Below are 21,058 nucleotides of genomic sequence, written 5' to 3'. Positions count from 1 at the left end.
CTCATAATATGTATAAAAATGTGTTAGAATTTCATCATATCAACATATACTCCTAAATTTAACAAAACCTTCATAAAAACTTCAAGATTTCACACCATCATTTAAATTGTCACCCACTACGACCTTTACATTCTTAAACCCACATTTTACCAATCCATACTCCACGAAAATTTATACCAAATATATCGTTAAAAACTATACTCAAAGAGAAATATGAAGGACGTTTCATGAGAATCTAAAGAAAAATGATTCAAAAAAAAAAAAAACAAGCAAAAATAGTCACAATAACTACTAGAAACTTCCACTTGAGTTCTCTTAAAGTAAGTGAAAGAAAAGTGACGAAAGAGTGGAGGGGCTGCTTAGGATGTCCTTTATATGAGGAGAGGCATGGTGGGAGATGGGTGAATGGGGCCACTTGATTTTTTTTGGGGGGGGGGGGGGGGGGGGCAAAACCATAGGCAACTTAGCCGACTGTATTTGGCTACTGCTGTCGAGAGAGGTGGGTGGTTTTGGGTGGCTGTTTGGCCTCCCATCATGCGCTATTTGGGATGACATGTCAGCCATAGGTCAGCCTTGGGGGTTGGGGCTAACTTCCTCAAGAAGCTTTGCATAGGTGGTGCATTTTGATGGGTCATAATCGAATGGAAATCACTTTAGGATTTAAAAAGGATTTGGTTTAATGTTTTAGTTTCTATCAAACCCAATTCTAATTTTTTCTTGGGCCAATAAAATTACCAAGATATAAAAAAATAAAATTAGGGTGTAATAGCATGTATTTGAGTGGTTAATAGCATGTGAAAATGATTTAATCAAGTGATTAATCACTTAAGCTAAAACCAGTCATTTAGGGTTTGGGAGAACCGTTTAGGGTTTCGACTTCCACCATCGTTTTGGGTTTCAATTGAATCTCAATGGTTTGGGATTTCACTAGGGTTGAAACTCTCTTTTGGTTTGCCACAAAGTGTTTGGTTGGATGGAATAGTGTTTGGCTTATGTGGAATGATCACAATGCTTGATTTTCCTTCTATTCCTTCACATTTTCATCTAAAGATTCATCTTAGTGCCAAGTGTCCTACACTATACACCAAGTGTGACTAAGATATTGCCAACTGTCTAATAAAAACTCTCTAAGACTATTTTGGACAAATTCACATAGCGATTTGACAATTGTCTAAACTGGGTGTCACATGGCTCTATCCTGGATGTTACTATTCATCCAAAAGATGAAAAAAAAAAAAATCTTGTACCATAAAATCCTAAATAATCATACGAGACTAATAGTGCAACTTGTTTCTCATAGTCATTATCCTAAGTACCTTAAAATTAAAACGACACTTTTGTCATTGAAGCGGGTAGGAAACCGACTATGCTGACTGACCAAAACTTAAGCGGTCGCTTAATTTGTGAAATCTTTTTGGAATTTCACGACATTCTTAAGGTCTAAAGAAAATTTTTCACTAAATTTCTGACGGGTTGTTATATAAGTGGAGCATGTGCATCTTCCCTCCATTGCTCCCATGCATCTTTATCATATCTACTTCCTTGTTTTCAGGTTTGGCTTGTTTAGATAATTTGTGTGTTCCTTCTCATTTTCAGAGAAGATGAAGACCAGCGCTATCACTTCCAGCATGCTGAACACACTATCCATAATATTGTCGGACACTTTTATATTTGGACCGGCTTTCAATCATGCATTTTTTTTTTTTTTATGTCGGTGAATTGATTGCTTTTTTTTTTCAATTGTTTTTAAAATGGTAGCTAGTCATGTAGGAGTTACATGCCAAAAAGACCTGTCAATAATATAACTTGAGTCATTTGGAATTATGTATACAGTCCAACACCACTTACTAAAAAACCAACATCGAACTTGGCTTTCATGCAACCCTATTATAATTGATAGAAAATAAAATATAATAGAAAGATGATGGAGAAGAGAGGAGCAAGATATAGCAGACTTTAAAGGCTACATCATTTTTATTTTCAATTGTTATTGAATACAAAATATTGCTCTCTTTATGGAGAAACTACATAGAGATGAGATAAGGTAAATATCTTTGAGAATCAAATCTCTTGATTTGATAATTATGAAAATCAAATCAACTGATGTGATAATTATGTAACTAAATCAAGATATTAATCAAATCAAGTTATTGACTTGATATTATCTTCAACATCCCCTTCAGACTCAAGGTGAAGAATTTTGAAATATTGAGTTTAAAATTTGAGTGTAACCATTATATTCGTTGATTAATCGTCGATGAGATGATCAAAATAGCACTAATGATGAAGTGACTAGCAGCTAGAATATCGAATCTGGAGTTATGGCCAACAATGGGTTGGATAATGGGCCAAAACCAACAGTGGGCTAACAATAAGTCGAAAAATTGAACTGACAATGGGCTACATATGGCCTTGGTCAACTATAGGACCAAGAAAAAAGGCCAAAAATGGGTTTGGGACTTCAAACAATACCCACAATAGATAAAATCCCAATAAAAAGGCTAGTAGCTTGTAAAGATATCCAAATGCATTGATTTGAATAAAATATCGTTGAATGGCGGTTAAAAGAGAAGCCAGACGTTAGTCAAGGGTTCTGATATTAAGTGAAAATAAAATATAATAGAAGAGAAGATGAAGAAGAGAGAATGAGGGAGTTCTCTCGCCTCCTTTAATAGGTGCCCAATATAACTACAATCCATCTCAACCTTTTTTAACGTTATCACAACTTGCTTTGCATCTCCTTCAATTTCCATACGCTTAAAAGCTAGCTCAAAACAAAACCTTTTGCTCTTAGCAAACCCCTCACTAGTCAGTGCAGACTGAATGATGGCACTATTAAAAATGCATTCACTTGTCCTTGGTTGTCATGAGCAATGACACCAATCCCAACCTTCTGCTGATTCACGTTAGGTAAGAAACTGCTGCATTCCAGTTAAGCTTAATAACATTTGCCTATGACTTTTTTTATTTTTTATCTCTTAATGATTCTCTAGTTATCTTCTGACGGATGTGTGTAGAGGCCACCTTGAACTTAGCTAAAGTTGCTTTTGCAATGCTAATCAAACTGTATAATCAGCATTATTGTCAGAAATGATTTCCGCCATTTCGACTCGTAGGAGACTCCCTAGAAATAACTGGCAATAGAAGTTGCTAGTAGCTGCGAATTTAATTGCTATCCAAAATACTATTGTTTTTGGCATATGATAGTAGTTGGAAATATAGAGTTTTCGTGGAAAATATGTCACACACGAGTGGAGCTTGCTCGCGAGAAAAGTTTATTGTGGTGAAGGATGTTGCCAGAAATGCCTATTTTAGACAATAAATATGGCAGAAAATTATTTTTTCTCGCGAGAAAAAAATATTTCGAGCAATTTGTTCTCATCAGAAATAGTCTTTTACGAAAAAAAAAATACTAGCAAAATAATATCATAGGCTCACAGTCTTATACCTAAAACACATAAAGAGTGTGAACAATATATTACAAAAAAGAAAATATTGGAATAAAAATAACAAAATCTAGGTAGTTTTAAAAGAAAGGGGGAAAAAAAGCACTAATACTAAACATGGAAAAATGTAGGGAAGTGTGCACCAATTGTTATCAAATCAACCAATCTTAATGACCAGAAAACACGAGCAAATGAATAAAACTTAAAAGCAGTTGAACCTTTTTAGCATGACCACTGAGTGTAGATAAGATCTACCTTGATGATCGATCAAAAAGTACTGCATTTGTGTCAAGCTGTCCGACTGCGAATTATGTCCTAGAAAATAGAAAGAAATGGTTTTATCAGTGCCAGAACCGTACTTGATCAATATGGAAACCATCTAGAATGCAAATCATTGTTAGAGCACCAAATTACAAATAGCATAGGACTTAAAAATAAAACACCTGAACCAAATGAAGCCAAAGGATAGTTTGGAACTCCCTAAGCTCCAAATACCTACTGCAGACGTGGTAGTTCCAGCAATCATACATGTATTATCTCAAAAAATGACCTGTGTAGCATGGAAAATAAATATTTTACCTAAAATTTTCGTCAAAAAAATATATCAAAATCTTCCCAAGAATCCAATCGAAATCATCAGGATTAATTGACCTATCAAAGAACTTCACATAATAGACAATAATTAAGCACCAATGACTCATAGAAAATAAAATTATGAAAAAAGCAACTCATGGGCCATTAAGCACCATTGGCCCATGAGCCTACCTAGTGCCAGAAGCAAAAATGGGGGTTCTATCCTCAAGCCAAGGCACTATGCCCTTAAAACATAACCTGACAATACAAGACACTAATTTTGATAGGGATGTCTGCAGAAAGACCAAGAATGACAAACACCATAACTTACAAATAAACAATTTTCCATGGAACATCGGGAGTTGTTTTCACTTGCCATTACAATAACAACACTTTCTTCATCAACAGTTGAGACGTTAAATTATTTGAACAGAAATTCTCTGTAAGCTGCATTGTCAAGGTATATATCAGTAGTGGAACCTCTCAATCCATATACAACTTTTGGTGCTTCAGGTAGACAATATGCCAAATTCCCAATCTACACATTCAAATATCTACAAATCACTCAATCTTACAACAATAAAGTATACTCATACATCCTACTTATATTGACAAATACACAAAATCTAATCGAACCTGCATAGCAAGAGCATCCATATCAACCCTTATGGCCACAAAAGGGGCTCCATCAATCCCAATGAAGTCGATAACACCAGTAACTGCAACTGGGTAATTATAGGGAATACCCATCTTATCCAATTCTGCTCTGATAAGCTTACTAGTCTCAAACTCCTCAAAATCCAATTATGGGCTTTCGTGTATTTTCCTTCTGATTCCAACATCTTCAATCAAATTTTATGTATATGTCTTTATTTCCAGCCTCAATAAATAATGAATTCCAGGGCATTTTAGCAAGTATTTTGAAAAAGTTTTCTAACCAGAAAATCATGTTCTTGAAACCAAATGACAAAAGCCATTAAGAACCCAACAATCACTTGGTCAAGAAACACAACACTATTAGATGGTGCAGAGCGGCTGTGCGTGTGGTGCAACGACATGCACTGGTCACTACGGTGATATTGGCGGAAGGAAAAAATAGAGGGTTAGAGAGAGAGAGAGAGAGAGAGAGAAGGGGAACGAAACTGGGAGAGAGCAAAAGAGACATGGACGAAGAGAGAAAGAGGGAAGTCGAGAAGGGAGAGGATGCATATGAAGGGAAGTCGATGGAGCACGGAGGCGGCGTACAAGAGGGAGAGTCAAAGAAACAGAGAGATGGGCTGGAAAATCGACAAAGTGAGAGACCCATATGGAGAGAGAGAAAAGAGATCCGAACGAGAGGGACGAGAGGGATATATGGAGAGACTTACAGGCATGAAGAAACTGCTACCGACGACGGCTAGGGACTGTGGCGGCACAAAGTGAGGGAGAAAATGAAGAGAAGAGTCAGCGAGAGAGAGACGTCGGGGGATGGGAGGTTTAGAGTACGCGTAATTCTATATATAATCGTGAAGTGTTTAATCGTTGCGTAATTATTTTGAAAAAAAGTGAGATTTATTATTAAAAAATTAATTTTTTTTATGTGAGTCTCATATTTTATTTATTTTTTTCAACACGATTACTTGACAGTTACACAATTCATGATTATAAATATATTTTCTCTTAGAGCATAAGAAGAAAGAAAAAACGGACTAGGATTACTCCAGCCGATACTGTTCTAAAACTTCCCCTTATTTCATTTTTAATAACCTTTTGCAGCGGTCTAATATCACCGCAAATAATTAAGTTTTCATTGCAAATAATCAAATATCATCCTACACTTTTAGCGGCAATTTAATGTGGCCATGAAAGATAGATTTGTAATTGGGAATATTTGTGGTGATGTGATTTTCGCCGCAAAAAGTAGTAAGAACTACCTACAGTTTCTTACTGATCAGAAACAAAAGAACGTGAATGTAAAAATTGGCTTTTTGCGACATAATTTCTATTGTTGCAAAATAATTAGTCGCAAAAGGTAATTACTTGCTATCAAATAAAAGTTGCGGGAAAAAAATCTGTCCCAAAAACCACTATTTGTTGTAGTTTTAGATGCAATAAGGTTCCCCCGTGAACAACTTAATTTCTCCTCAAGCATATATGCCTTGCCACAATAGCCATGACTTCAAAGTCTCCAATATCCAGTTTCTCACTTGGTACCTCCACTTTGGATCTAAACTCCATGGACTCCGCCTTACTTTCTTAAAGCTTTTGACTACATGCCCTCTGTAACACCCGGACTCAATATTGGTATAGTTGGACTTTACTTATTTTTTTTTTTTTATAACTTGATTGTTTATTTAAGTTCTTAATTTACGATTTTGAGTAGCGTTTTTATTTTCTTTTAATTTGAAGTTCTTGACCGTTTATTTTATTTTTTTTTTTCCGCATGTTTCATTTTTTTAATTCTTTCTCTTTCCGTCTATTTTAATTTTTTTTCGCACGGCTTATTTTGTTTTCCGTCGCACAGCATGCATACACGCACGCTTTCGTTCACGGCATGGCACACACACGTCCCTCATGCACGTCCCACGTCCGTTTGGTTTTCATCTAGGGTTTTCTTTTCATGTTCAATCGTCTACTTATATTCATGCGAAGAAGGCTCGCGCCGCTGCCTTCCCACGCCGAACCATAGCCCAGTTTTCCTCCTCAGCCTCCATCCCCTCGGTTCCTCGCACCCCGAGTCGTGCAGCACCCCAAAGTTTATCCGCGTACCGCGACGCCGTCCCAGCATCATCGCAGCCTGTCCTCGCCCTTTCGGAAAGCACCACGCCAGTTAACAGAAAAGCCTCTGCCTTCGGCTTACCGTGCACCGAGTTGCATACCGCGGGAAGTCACCGCAGCCGCCTTCCCGACGAACCTAGTCCACACCTCCTTAAGCCGCAGTGAACCCACACGAAACCACCGTGCCCACTGCCCTATCACGCGAAGCTGTCGCCTAGTGTTCCCGTAGCCTCTACAGCAAGCATCGGACTGCTCTGTTTTGTTATCCAAAAACAGAGCATTTCCAGCCACCTTGAGCCGCTGAAAGCATCCTCCACCGAAAGCCCCTCCGCGCTGTGCCCACACAGAAACTGCCGAGGAGGACGTCTCAGCACCCCTGTCCGCCGCACGCAGCCTTTGTTTCCCCGGTAAGCTCACGCCATTTCTTGTTGGTGTCTCCATTCTCTCGGTCTCTCCCTCTTTCTCTCACCGTCTCTCTCTCGGTTTCAGCTCTCTCTCTCTCTTCCAGTGCACCGCCGCAGTACCCACCACCACTAACGCACCCGCCCAGCTCCGTCGCAGCTCCACTTCTCTCGGTAGGTCCTCCGTTACTCTTCAACCGCGCGGCATGGTCACGTTGCTTGGCTTGTATGGTTGTTCCGTAGACTTTCCGTAGTTTAGGAAATATTTTTGTCTGATAATTACTTTTTTACCCTTTGTGGGATGTATAGGATATTGTACTGAGTTTATATAGTATTTTTTTAAAATTATACTATGTGCAGCGATTATTTTATTGAAAGTGTATTTTGAACATTTTATTTATGATTAAAGTAAATCACTTAAGTATTTTTTTTTATGTTATTAAGTAAAGGTTTATTTTAAGAGTAAACAATATTGGTGTTTTTTTAGATAATGGTGGTATTATAGGAAATTTTTAGAATGCTAGGTTTTGAGGATTTAAATAGATTCTTAGGTTCAAATACGAAATACGTGATTGATTGTGAATTTACGGGAATTACTTGATTATTTTATAGGTGACGATTAATTATTGTCCGACGTTTTGAGGAATTTCGAAAAAGCTAAGAAGTTCAGGTAAGTGGGGTTCCTATGCTAGACTTTGCATTAAATAAAATGAACTGAGGTCCTCTTTGGAAAATGTGCATGTTCTGCTATGAAAAGAAATTTGAAAACAACCTCAAATATTTGTTCTGCATTACTCATGAGATTCTGTTTAAGAATGACGTATTTTCTGTCATGACTGGTGTAAACATGAGCTTATTTTTGATATTTTATTTCTGAACTTTGAAAATGAGAGCGAATATGAAATTTGTGCATAAATTATGTGGTGATATGATTTTGTTCTGTTCCGAAAAATTTTGTTCAGTACACTGTTTGGAAAAGACGTGGTTTCTGAAAACCTTTGGCATGACTCTCTGACTCTGAATTTGATTCTGTTTCTGTTCCGTTCAGTTACGGCCCTGCCACGGGTGATAATAGTGGCATACGGCCCAACCACGGGTAATAATAGTGGATACGGCCCAACCACGGGTTATAATAGTGGATACGGCCCAACCACGGGTAATAATAGTGGTACGGCCCTGCCACGGGTTATAGTAGTGGTCTCTGTTTTGAGTGCACACCTTGGTGACAGAGTGTCTTATGTTCTGCTTGGCTATCCGCAGATGCACAACCCTACCACGGGGTTATACATGGCCTCTGTTCTGATATGATGTTTTGATGATGACGATGATCATTTATGCTATGCCAAAGAATATTTTGAATGAAATTACTTCTAAATCTTCGCTCTGATATTTTAATAACATGTTCTGATTCCGCACTCTGAAAATGAAAATGTTTTGTTCTGCATTCTGATTTCTGTAAATGCTCATGTTTATACACTGGTATATGTTCTCTGCTTACTGAGTTGTTGATAACTCACCCCCCTTATCTCCATAATATTTCAGATGACATTGATGGTTCAGCTGAGGATCAGTATTAAAGTCTATGGAGAAGATTAGCATTGATTTGTTGTTGGGTATCTCATGATATTAGTGTTGGTGTTAGAGGTTATTTATCTTTCTTAAGTTTGCTTCAATGGATTTAGACGGTTTATGGAGACTATGTTAATGTTTTATTATTTCTAGTTGTTATTTGAGATATGAAGAAGAGTTGATTTTATTTGGATTGTTGGATTGAATATTGGATAAATGAGTTTATTTGATTTATTTAATTGAAGTATTTACGTTCGATTTGAGGTTTGGTAAAATGGATATATTCTTGAATTTGGAAGTACTCTAGCCTTGTTAGAGTTGTTTATCAGGTGTTATGAGTTAACTCTCCGGACCCTCGGGGTTGGGGCGTTACACCCTCCATACATCATTTGCAGTTAAGGACTCCGATATAGCATGTTCTATTGTTTCAAGTTGTGACTCGAGGGTAACAATAATTGAACCAATCATATAATAGACACTAACGATCATCTCTACAATGGATATTCTCAAGCACATTAAAGACGTCCCCGACTAGTTGAAATTCCATAAATCACTATCGATTTCCACTAAAGCCCATCAAAATCATAACTCAAGTTGACTTGAACGCAAGCCAATCTACTCAGTCCTATTCCTAAACCATCGAAATAAAAGTATCATTTCTAGTACTATATGCTAAACCTATGTCCTTAGATTTGAAAAAAAAAAAATTCATTTTCTAAATTTTGCAAAGTCTATAAACTTAAATTTGATACGAGTCATTTCCTAAAATTTTCCAAACCTACCTCGAATCCGATAAGAATAATTTTCTAAACTATGTGGAACCAATAATCTTAAATCTAATAAAAATTATTTTCTAAACTCTACCGCAGAATGGATGGCCTTAAGGGCTCGTTTGGATAGTGAGATGAGCTGAGATGAAATGAGATGGTTTTAGATGAGTTGAATAAAATATTGTTAATATTATTTTGTTTTGATATTTGAAAAAGTTGAATTGTTTATTATATTTTGTGTGAAAATTTAAAAAAATTATACTGATGAGATGAATTGAGAGTGTTTCTATATCCAAACGGAACTTTAATCTAATAAAAGTCGTTTCCTAAGGTTTGCAGAATTTAAGACCTTGCATCTTATAAGAATAACATCTTCATGAAGTTTGGAGAATCGATAAATTTTAAATTTGATAAGGATCCTTTCCTAGTGTCTACAATCTAATTAAATCCATTAATAATAATTTTCTAAAGTTTGCAGAATCAATATCCTCATATTTGATAAAATTAACGTATTAAAGACCTTGCGTCTTATAAGAATAACATCTTGAAGTCTGCAGAATCTATAAACTTTAAACTTGACAAGAATCATTTCCTAGAGTTTATAGAACCTACAACGTCCTTAAATCCATTAATAATAATTTTCTAAAGTCTGTAGAATCAATAACATCATATTGGATCAAATTCACGTACTAATTAAGTCTGTAGCTTCTATATATAACGTTTAGTCCGATAAAAATAATTTCCTAAAGACTACAGAATCTACAAGTCAGGTTTCAATCAAACTCACATACTAAAGTTTATAGAATCTAGAAACCTAGGCTTTGATACAAACTGTCATCCCCCATACTTGGGGATCAGATGAACCCTTTTAACCAAAATCAATAAAGGTACGTAACAACTTAAATAGAAAAATCCTCTAAAGTAAAATGTCTCAGGAATTCCATCTGAAGAAAATGAGCTTAACACAACCAATTTTCTCTTAAATCGAACTAATACTTCAATGCCAAATAGTATGTTTCTTACTACTCTCTTCTAATCCTGCCCATCACTTTCTATCCTCGATCATCACTATGAAACTCATTAATGTCATTTGAAAACTATAGAAAGAAAATAGGTGAGTCTACCGACTCAGTAAGTAGTGAACATATACCAGTATGCAAAACATGTGTCAATAGTGTAAAAGCAATGTGGTGATGAATAGAAATTTAATCTATAGCCAGCACTGAAACACAATGAAATTTGGAAATGATAGAGTTACTACCTTCCTACTACTCATTTACTACTCATTTTATATTTGATTTTCTTTTTAATTTTTTATTTTACTTAATGGTTAAGGAAGTAATTATTCGTAAAATTATATACATGAAATTTACCCCAATATCATAAGTCATATGGTAACAATAACAGTAGCCAAAGTTTTATGCCCATGGCGGCACCAGTAACAATAACAGTAATCCCAATATATAGAAGCAGTATATATCAAGTAGTCAATTCCTATTAGCCATAGTTTTACGCACATGGTAGGGTCAAGGACAGTAACAATAATCATAGTAGAAGCAATATCATTAATTAGGTCCCAGTAGTAACGATTTTACACCCATGGTAGAGCCAGTAACAGTTACAATATTCTTTGTAGAAGCAGTATCAGTAATCAATTTCGAGTTGCAACATTTTTTTCCTATGGCAGGGCAAGCAATAGTAATAGTATTCTCAATAAAAGCAATATCAGTAATCAACTCCCAGTAGCCACGTTTTACGCCCATGGCTGGGCCAGTAACATAATAGTAATCTCATACCTTAAGGGTTTTTAGGATGCAATGTAATAATAGTAACAGTGCAAAGATAGTAATATGCATGGTGCTATGTTGATGATGAGGTGCCACTGGTGGGGAGAGGCTGTGATGGATAGAGAGAGATGAAATCGTGGAGAGAGAAAGCGAAAGAGTCATGGATATATGGAGAGACAGATGGAGGAAGAATTAGGCTTTGTGTTTGTTTTTTTCCTAACAAAAGGAGTTGGACTTTGGGCTAGGTTGTAAGAGTTGTTTATAACAATATTGTTAGGAGCTTGGTGAGGCCCAACTATTGTGATCTCAAATACCTTTTGACACATACACATACTAACAAACTAACAATCAGTTTATATAATATGGAGCATTCTAATATATATGGATCTTGAATTTGTACACTTACACAACACAACCATTACAAAGACTCCTACTAGTGATCAAACAATAAGAGAGAAGGAAATGGACAAAAAGAATCTTAATTTCATTTATAGAGATGTACACTTAAATAGAAGAAAGAAGATAAATTATAGCCTAAAATGTAGAGATTGCAGCATAAAGGATGAATCTGTACATCACATGAAAAGATAAATATGGAAACATAGAATACATCATGTTATTCCTTAAGTAATGGTAGGATTAATGAGTTAGTGTTTAATTTTTTGATTTGTAGCTTGATTCTGGTATGAATGCAGAGATACTTATGAGCTGGAACTGTTAGAATATGTTTGGCTAACACACCCTAGCAAGCTAATGGGGGAGGCAACAAATTATTAGCTTGTCACGGAGGCGGAGGAAAAGTGATATGAACCCGTGGGAATGAATTCCCTTGAACCCACAATCAATTTGAAAACTCTCCAAGAAAGCCAAAGTCAAGTCAACGGATGGAGAACCTAAACCCGATGAGAACTTGTTTCAAGAACCTAGATTATATTAAAATCTAGACTCGTTGAAGAACCCGTCTCAAGAACTCAGATTACAAAGGAGGAACGTCACAAATGTTTTGATTTACCTTTGATAAGTTCAAGAGTTCAATCAAGAACAAGAGGAGAAAACTCAACTCACAAATAAAATTCAATATTGTCTAATCTGTCAATTGAGGCTACAAAGAGTTTTTAAACCCAAACCTAATCAAAACCCTAGCCAAAATAAAGCCCATTTTACCCAAAATTACCCTTGACAGTACCGGCTACAGTACGCGCGGCTACAGTAACCCATACAATAAATTGATGAAACCCTAGTTCCTAAAAAGTAACTTTCCAAATAACCAAATAAGCCCTTGGCCAAAATACAAGGCCTTCCCAAAAACATAGTTCATAAGAAATAAGACATGTGAGCCAAGCATCTTCAAGCCCACTTATTCTAAACTAATAAAATAAATCATTTAACCAAACTGGAAGCCTCCAATAACAATAGGCCGTATCTCTAAGTCATGTCTTCCACAGCTTGAATCAAGTGGATCAAAACTGGTTCTTCTTCTTTCAGACCTATCTTGAGTGTTGGGCTCTTGCTGGCTTCATCCCAAGTGGATTGCACCAATCCTTGCATTGTTTTCTTGATCTTCTTGGCCCTTGATCTTGTAATTGGCCGATCTGGAACTTGCAAAGTATCTTTAAGTGTAGGCTCACCTTGGTTCCTATCATTCCCCCTTTCCTCAAAAGGATTCGACCTCGAATCTTCACCTACATCAAAAGGAGAAAGATCAGAAACATTGAAAGTTGCATAAACTTTATACTCACCTGGAAGATCTACTTTATATGCATTGTCATTAATTTTCTCAAGAATTTGGAAAGGTCCATCTCCTCGAGGATGCAACTTAGTCCTTCTATGGGCTGGGAATCTTTCTTTGCGTATGTGAACCCAAACCCAATCTCCTGGTTCAAAGATGACACGCCTTCGTCCTCTATTGGCTTAGGAAGCAACCCTTTCATTCTTTTGGGCAATTTGAAGCCGTACCCTCTCATGAAGTGACGTCACCAACTCTACCTTCTTTTGTCCATCCACACTACTCCTGCCATCAACAGGTAAAGGCATCAAATCCAAAGAAGTAAGTGGATTAAATCCATAAACAATTTCAAAAGGAGAGTATGAAGTAGTAGTATGCATCGTCCTATTATATGCAAATTCTATAAATGGTAAACAATCCTCCCAAGTTTTTAAATTCTTATGAACAACAGTACGTAAAAGCTGAGTTAAAGTCCTATTAACTACTTCAGTCTGACCATCAGTCTGCGGATGACAAGTAGTGGAAAATAAGAGCTTAGTACCCAATTTCCCCCACAACACCTTCCAAAAGTAGCTAAGGAATTTAACATCCCTATCAGAAACAATACTCCTAGGTACACCATGGAGTCGCACTATCTCCCGGAAAAACAAATCAGCTATGTTTGTGGCATCATCTGTTTTATGGCATGGAATGAAATGTGCCATCTTACTAAATCTATCCACAACCACAAAAATAGAATCTCTACCCCTTTTGGTCCTAGGCAGCCCCAAAACAAAGTCCATAGATATGTCTACCCATGGCTCACTAGGAACGGGTAAGAGTGTATACAACCCATGTGGCAAAACCTTAGATTTGGCCTTTCTACATGTAATGCACCTTCCACAAATACGGTTAACATCTCTCTTCATCTTAGGCCAAAAGAAATGTTCATGCAAAATGTCTAAAGTTTTCTTGACACCAAAGTGTCTCAATAATCCCCCACCATGTGCCTCACGCACCAATAACTCACACATAGAACAATTTGGCAAACAAAGTTTGCTTTCTTTAAACAAATAACCATCATGCTTGTAAAACTTACCAAATGCCGCCTTATCACATGCCACATACACATTTGAAAAATCAGCATCATCGGCATACATGTCTTTCACATATTTAAACCCAAGCATTTTAGCACTCATAGAAGTAAGAAGTACATACTTCCGGGATAGAGCATCAGCAACAATGTTCTCCTTACCTTGCTTGTAACGGATGACATAGGAAAAGGTCTCAATGTATTCCATCCATCTAGCATGCCTTTTATTCAACTTACCTTGACCCTTGAGATGCTTCAATGATTCATGATCGGTGTGGATCACAAATTCCCTTGGCCATAGGTAGTGCTGTCAAGTCTCTAATGCACGAACAAGAGCATAAAGCTCTTTGTCATAAGTAGGGTACTTCAGGTATGTCCCACTTAACTTTTCACTGAAGAAGGCTATGGGCCGCCTATCCTACATCAAAACGGCTTCAATCCCTATTCCTGAGGCATCACATTCAATCTCAAAAGTTTTGTTAAAATCAGGTAATGCTAACACAGGTGCAGAGCACAACCTTTCTTTCATAGTGGCAAAAGCATTCTCTTGATTAGCCCCCCAATGAAACCCAACATTCTTTTTAATTACCTCAGTGAGTGGTGCAGCAATGGTGCTGAAGTTTTTAACAAAACGCCGATAAAAGCTAGCTAAGCCATGAAAGCTTCTTACCTCAGTGATGCTTTTTGGCGTTGGCCACTCCTTGATGGCCTTGACTTTCTCTTCATCCACCTCAATACCCTTTATACTAACAACATAACCAAGAAAAACAACTTTTTCCATGCAAAAGGCACATTTCTTGAAATTAGCATACAACTTTTCACATCTCAACACATCAAACACATATCTCAAATGCTCAATATGTTCATTTAAGTTCTTGCTATATACTAAGATATCATCAAAGTACACAACCACAAGCTTGCCTATGAATGCTCGTAGGACATGGTTCATTAATCTCATGAAAGTACTGGGCGCATTTGTAAGTCCAAATGACATAACCAACTATTCATAAAGCTCATACTTAGTCTTAAAAGCAGTTTTCCATTCATCACCCTCTTTCATTCTAATTTGATGGTACCCACTTTTAAGATCAATTTTACTAAAAATACATAAGCTATGCAATTCATCAAGCATATCATCCAATCTAGGAATGGGATGACGATACTTTACCGTGATATTGTTGACCGCCCTGCAATCAATGTACATCCTCCACGTCCCATCCTTCTTTGGCACTAGTGGCACTGGTACTGCATAAGGGCTCATGCTCTCCCTCACGTATCCCTTGCTCATCAAATCCTCAACTTGCCTCTGAAGCTCCTTTGTCTCCTCTGGATTACTCCTATAGGTTGGTCGGTTTGGAATAGCATCCCCGGGCACAAAATCAATCTGGTGCTCAATGCCTATAATGGGTGGCAACTCATTTGGCATCTCCTCCGGGAATACATCCCCAAACTCCTGCAACAAAGAAACAGTCAAACTAGAAAGAGACTGGTTAGTTTCATCAAGAGTAAGATAAGACTCTTTATAGACAAGAAAAATCATAGGGCGATCTGCGAAGAAAGCCCTCTTAACCTCACTCTCTCTTGCATAGAAACTCACTTTTGCCTTTCCTTTTCTCTCGGCAAACTCTCTTTCTTTTTTCTCTCATGGCTCTACTCTTGTTTCTTTACTCTCAGCCACCTCTCTACTTTCTTTTTCACTTTTTCCCTTTTGATCACTCTCATTTTCACTATTTCTTTTTTGAGCAACCTCACTTTTCAATTTCAATTGGTCCTCATAGATCTGGCTTGGAGTTAAAGGGGCAAGCTTAATTGTTTTGCCCTCCTTTTCAAAGCTGTACATGTTCTTGAACCCATCATGTGTCACTCTCCTATCATACTGCCACGACCTCCCCAACAAAATATGGCCCGCATGCATAGGCACAACATCACAAAGCACCTCATCCTGATACTTCCCAATAGAAAAAGTAACTAACACTTGTTTATCCACCCTAACCTCTCCACAATCATTCAACTATTGCAATTTGTATGGTCTAGAGTATTTTAAGGTTGGTAAATTCAATTTCTCAACCAAAGTAGTGCTAGCCACATTAGTACAACTCCCCCCATCAATGATCATACTACATACCTTATTGTTGACATGGCATCTAGTATGGAAAATGTTCTCTCGCTGTTGCTCTGCATCATCCACCTTAATGTGTGCATTGAGAGCACGCTTGGCAACAAGAGACTCACCTGTCACAGGGTATACCACTCCATCATCATCACTAGCATCAACCAACTCGAGCACCTCATCACTATCATCCTCACTCTCAGTCATCACCTCCCCATTGTCACGCATAATCATCACCCTCCTATTTGGACATTGAGAAGCAATGTGCCCTGAACCCAAACACTTAAAACATTTAATATCTCTATTCCGTGAAGGTTGGGATTCTACATTGGGTTTGTTGCTAGTTCCTTCATCTTTTCCCTTAGGTGGTTCGGTCTTTCTCTTTGCTTCAGCTGGATCATTCCTATCCCATTTTGATTTCCAAGTAGTGCTAGAAACCAAAGTGTACCTTGTTGTCCATTTTCTCTTTAATTGCCTTTCCACCTTCATAGCCATGTGCACCATGTCTTCTATCTCCACATAATGCTGCAATTCAATTACATTGGCTATGTCCCTATTCAAACCGCTCAAAAATCTAGCCATGGTGGCCTCTCGGTCCTCCTCTACATTAGTCCGAATCATTGCCACCTCCATCTCCTTATGGTAATCCTCCACACTCCTAGACCCCTGTGTAAGATTTTGTAATTTCTGGTAAAGGTCTCTATAGTAATGGTTAGGAACAAATCTCCGCCTCATGAGAGCTTTCAACTTTCCCCATGTCTTTATAGGCCTCTCATAATTCCTCCTCCTATTGGTCACTAATTGATCTCACCAAATAATAGCAAAATCAGTGAACTCAATTACCGCCAACTTCACTTTCTTCTTCTCAGAGTAATTATGGCAATCAAAGACCAACTCTATTTTTTTCTCCCACTCTAGATAAACCTCAGGGTCAGTTCTACCTTGAAAAGATGGTATTTTCATTTTGATGCTACCAAGGTCTCTATCTACACCATCCCGAACCCTTAGATTCCCCTCAAGCCCTCTTTCATGCCTAACTCTTCTATTTCTAGCCGATCCAACGTCAGATGCTAAGTCTTCTTCATCCTTACCATCTCCTTCATTCTCATACTGATTTTCAACTCTATGCTCACGTCGCCTCTTGTCCCTCCCACCTTGTAGATTTCTAATCGCTGCTTCTTGATGATCCATCCTATCCCTCACTTCACCCAACACCAAGTTCAACCGCTCAAACTGTTGTTACATGGCTTGCAACACAAAGGATGAGTTATCTGCTCTCCCCCTTGGTGATGCGCTACTCCGATGAGACATTATCAGGTGCTACACAAAAGAATGTTAGTAGCAAAAAAAGTAAACATCACGCACTCCCTTACGTGTTTACACTCGAATAATGACACTCCACTCGTGTTTCACTCTTAATTGACTTTTTTTTCGATAATAGTCTCACACTCTCTTGCCTTTTACCCAAGAGTTTTCCCACTCAAGTTCTTTAAGAACTAATTGACTCAATCAAGACAAAGCAACCTTATTTTATCCCAACTAGTAATTAGGTCCAAGAAACAAGAACAAGAGAAACACAGAAGGAATGAAAGAAAAAAAAAGGGCACGTGAATCAAGGAAATTATACGAATGAAACAGTAACTATAAGACAAGATACCAACTAGAATAATGTATGCACCCCCTTTGATGATATGGCTCAAGAAAAAAAAATCTCGGATTTTGTTATTTTTTTTATTTCTTTTTTTTTTCTTTTCCTTTCTTTTCTTTTCTTTTCTTTTCACCAACTGATTTGATCATAATCAAGAATAAGCAGTTGAGAAAACCCTAACAATAACTCAAAAACCCTTGGACAAGTGATATACGGCAGCCCCCAGAACAAGAGATTTCAGTCAACACAAACCCTAGAACAATGAATTTCAGCAACCCTAACAATAGTGAAGAAATCTGCTAGGCACCACTATTTTTTTTTTTTTTTTTTGTAATCAATCCTAGAACAATGAAGCCCTAGAATTAAATATGCAAGAAATAAAATATAGAATAAGACCTGATTGGAAACCTTGCTCTGAATACCAAATGATATGAACCCGCGGGAATGAATTCCCTTGAACCCACAATCAATTTAAAAACTCTCCAAGAAAGCCAAAGTCAAGTCAACGGATGGAGAGCCTAGACCCGATGAGAACTCGTTCAAAGAACCTAGATTATATTAAAATCTAGACCCGTTGAAGAACCCGTCTCAAGAACCCAGATTACAAAGGAGGAACACCACAAAGGTTGTGATTTATCTTTGATAAGTTCAAGAGTTCAATCAAGAACAAGAGGAGAAAACTCAACTCACAAATAAAATTTAATATTGTCTAATCTGTCAAATGAGGCTACAAAGAGTTTTTAAATCCAAAGCTAATCAAAACCCTAGCCAAAATAAAACCCTTTTTACCCAAAATTACCCTTGATGAACAGTACCGGCTACAGTAACCCCTACAATAAATTGATGAAACCCTAGTTCCTAAAAAGTAACTTTCCAAATAAGCCCTTGGCCAAAATATAAGGCCTTCCCAAAAACATAGTTCATAAGAAATAAAACATGTGAGCCAAGCATCTTCAAGCCCACTTATTCTAAACTAATAAAATAAATCATTTAACCAAACTGGAAGCCTCCAATAACAATAGGCCGTATCTCTAAGTCATGTCTTCCACAGCTTGAATCAAGTGGATCAAAACTGGTTCTTCTTCTTTCAGACCCATCTTGAGTGTTGGGCTCTTGCTGGCTTCATCCCAAGTGGATTGCACCAATCCTTGCATTGCTTTCTTGATCTTCTTGGCCCTTGATCTTGTAATTGGCCGATCTAGAACTTGCAAAGGATCTTTAAGTGTAGGCCCACCTTGGTTCCTATCAAAAAGAGTAGTGGTAAGTGCCTTGGTGAAAATATCAGCATGTTGATCTGCAAAGAAGATGTGTTTGAGTTGAATATCCTTATTCAATACCTTTTCTCTAATGAAATAGAAATCCACTTCAATGTACTTAGTTCTAGCATGGAATATTGGGTTCGAGACAAGTGAGATGACTCCCAAAGTGTCATACCAAACTATCGGGGCTGAAGGAAGGAAAATTTGCAAGTCAAGAAGGAGCGAGCATTCTTAACCAATAAAATTTAGTTATTGCATGAGCTAAGGACCTATATTCTGCTTCAGTACTGCTATGTGAGACAATTGCTCGTTTCTTGGCACTCCAATAAATTAGGCATGGACCAAGATAAATGGCAAAACTACTAGTTGATCTTTTATCACCTACAGAACCACCCTAATTTGAGTCACAAAAGGCCATGAGTGCAAGAGAAATTTTGGTGAATTCAGTCCATGATTAATTGTCCCTTTGTGATAATGTAAGACCCTCTTGGATGTTATCCAATGAGATGTAGTGGGGGTAGTGTAGAAACTGACACAATTTATTGAATTTCAGGTATTGTCAAGGTGCAATATAATAAAGCGCCCACAATTTTTCAATATTTAGTTCCATCAAATAAAATATCACCAACCATGTGAGCTCGATGAGGGATGTCTAAGATGTACCTGGATTGATTTAGATGAAGGCTTGAAGAATTTTTGATGGCCTAAATACCAAGAAAGAAAGAGAGCTCACCAAGGTTTTATGAAAGTATGTTAAGGTATTAATGTTTTAAATATACGAATGTAATGACCTTCTTTAGCAGCCCATTTTTATTAACCTCAAGAATAATTGTATGCATGTTATAAAATGGATGTTATATATAGTACTTATTGTCTTTATGTTCTATGACATGAAATGATGATATTTATGCTTTATGCTTTATGCTATGAAATGATGTTTTATGAAATGAAATGTACTGATGAATGAAAATAAAAGGATTGAAAGAGATGACACGGAAAGGAATGAAAAGAGAGGAAATGAAATAAATGAATATTTTAATGTATGAAGCTATATAATGGCCACGATTGAATGAATGAATGATGGTACCGATGGTCTGGACAAATTGTAATGACGGGTAAGTAGTACTAGTAGTGCATCCAGTCCTACCCCTGAAAGAGATTCCCAACATGTGGCCACGAGTGGAGTCTAGGTCCAAAAGTCCTCTACATGGGACGTAACAGTGTGTATCGACGAATGAAAAGTGATAATAGCTAATTGAATGTTGCAAAATCGTTTTAATCTTAATGAAGTGATGTACAAGGTGTGAGAAATATTTTTATGAGGAATGAAAATATTTTTAAAGAAAAAATATCACCTTATAATGTTTTCAATTGACAGAGATGTTTTATGTAATGTAAATAGAGGGACGATGAATGCATGAATGAAAACGTATGTCAGTGTATGTTTATAGTATGAAGTGATGTTTACTGAGTATTCAACTCATTTTATTTTTATGCATGGTCCACCCATGAATGAAATGAGACAAACTGTCAGGACAAGCGTGGCCCCAAATAAAGGCGACAGGGGCCTTGGCACTTTTTACGTAATGTATGAATTAATGTTTTGTAAAAGGACTTTCTAATTTAATTTAATGAATTTTGATACAACTCTCTTTTAAATTTGCAAATCAGGTTTCAATTTTAAACTATAGAATCTTTGGTATACTGGAGTAAAGGAAAATCTTTGAAAAGTTCAGTAATTCTCTTTTCATTTTTTAAAACTATTTCTTAAGGTTCGACCACAAGGACGAGCGTTACAAGGAGGATCGATTATACTGATTTTGAGGATAAAAGTTCTTGGAAGAGATTTGAGGTTTGTTCTTGCGAGGAGGAAATGATTTTCCTGGTTTTTCGGAGAACATAACTAGAGAGTTTGAGTCAGGAAGCACATATCGTTGTGG

At 37.1% G+C, this 21,058-nt stretch overlaps 1 long non-coding RNA gene across 1 annotated transcript; it reads right to left on the bottom strand.

Annotated features, from left to right (window-relative positions):
- Nucleotides 1-3,445: 3,445 nt before the first annotated feature.
- Nucleotides 3,446-5,477, bottom strand: LOC108988423. The gene is made up of 4 exons (XR_001995663.2): nt 4,656-5,477; nt 4,351-4,557; nt 3,890-3,996; nt 3,446-3,761 (listed from the first exon to the last, which is right to left on the bottom strand). It is a non-coding gene; the product is annotated as an uncharacterized LOC108988423 (long non-coding RNA).
- Between the last annotated feature and the right edge of the window lie 15,581 nt (nt 5,478-21,058).

This window comes from Juglans regia, chromosome 4 (genome assembly GCF_001411555.2).
Source record: "Juglans regia cultivar Chandler chromosome 4, Walnut 2.0, whole genome shotgun sequence".
NCBI classification, from domain to species: Eukaryota; Viridiplantae; Streptophyta; class Magnoliopsida; order Fagales; family Juglandaceae; genus Juglans; species Juglans regia.
This window is presented reverse-complemented; position numbering and strand designations above follow the sequence as displayed.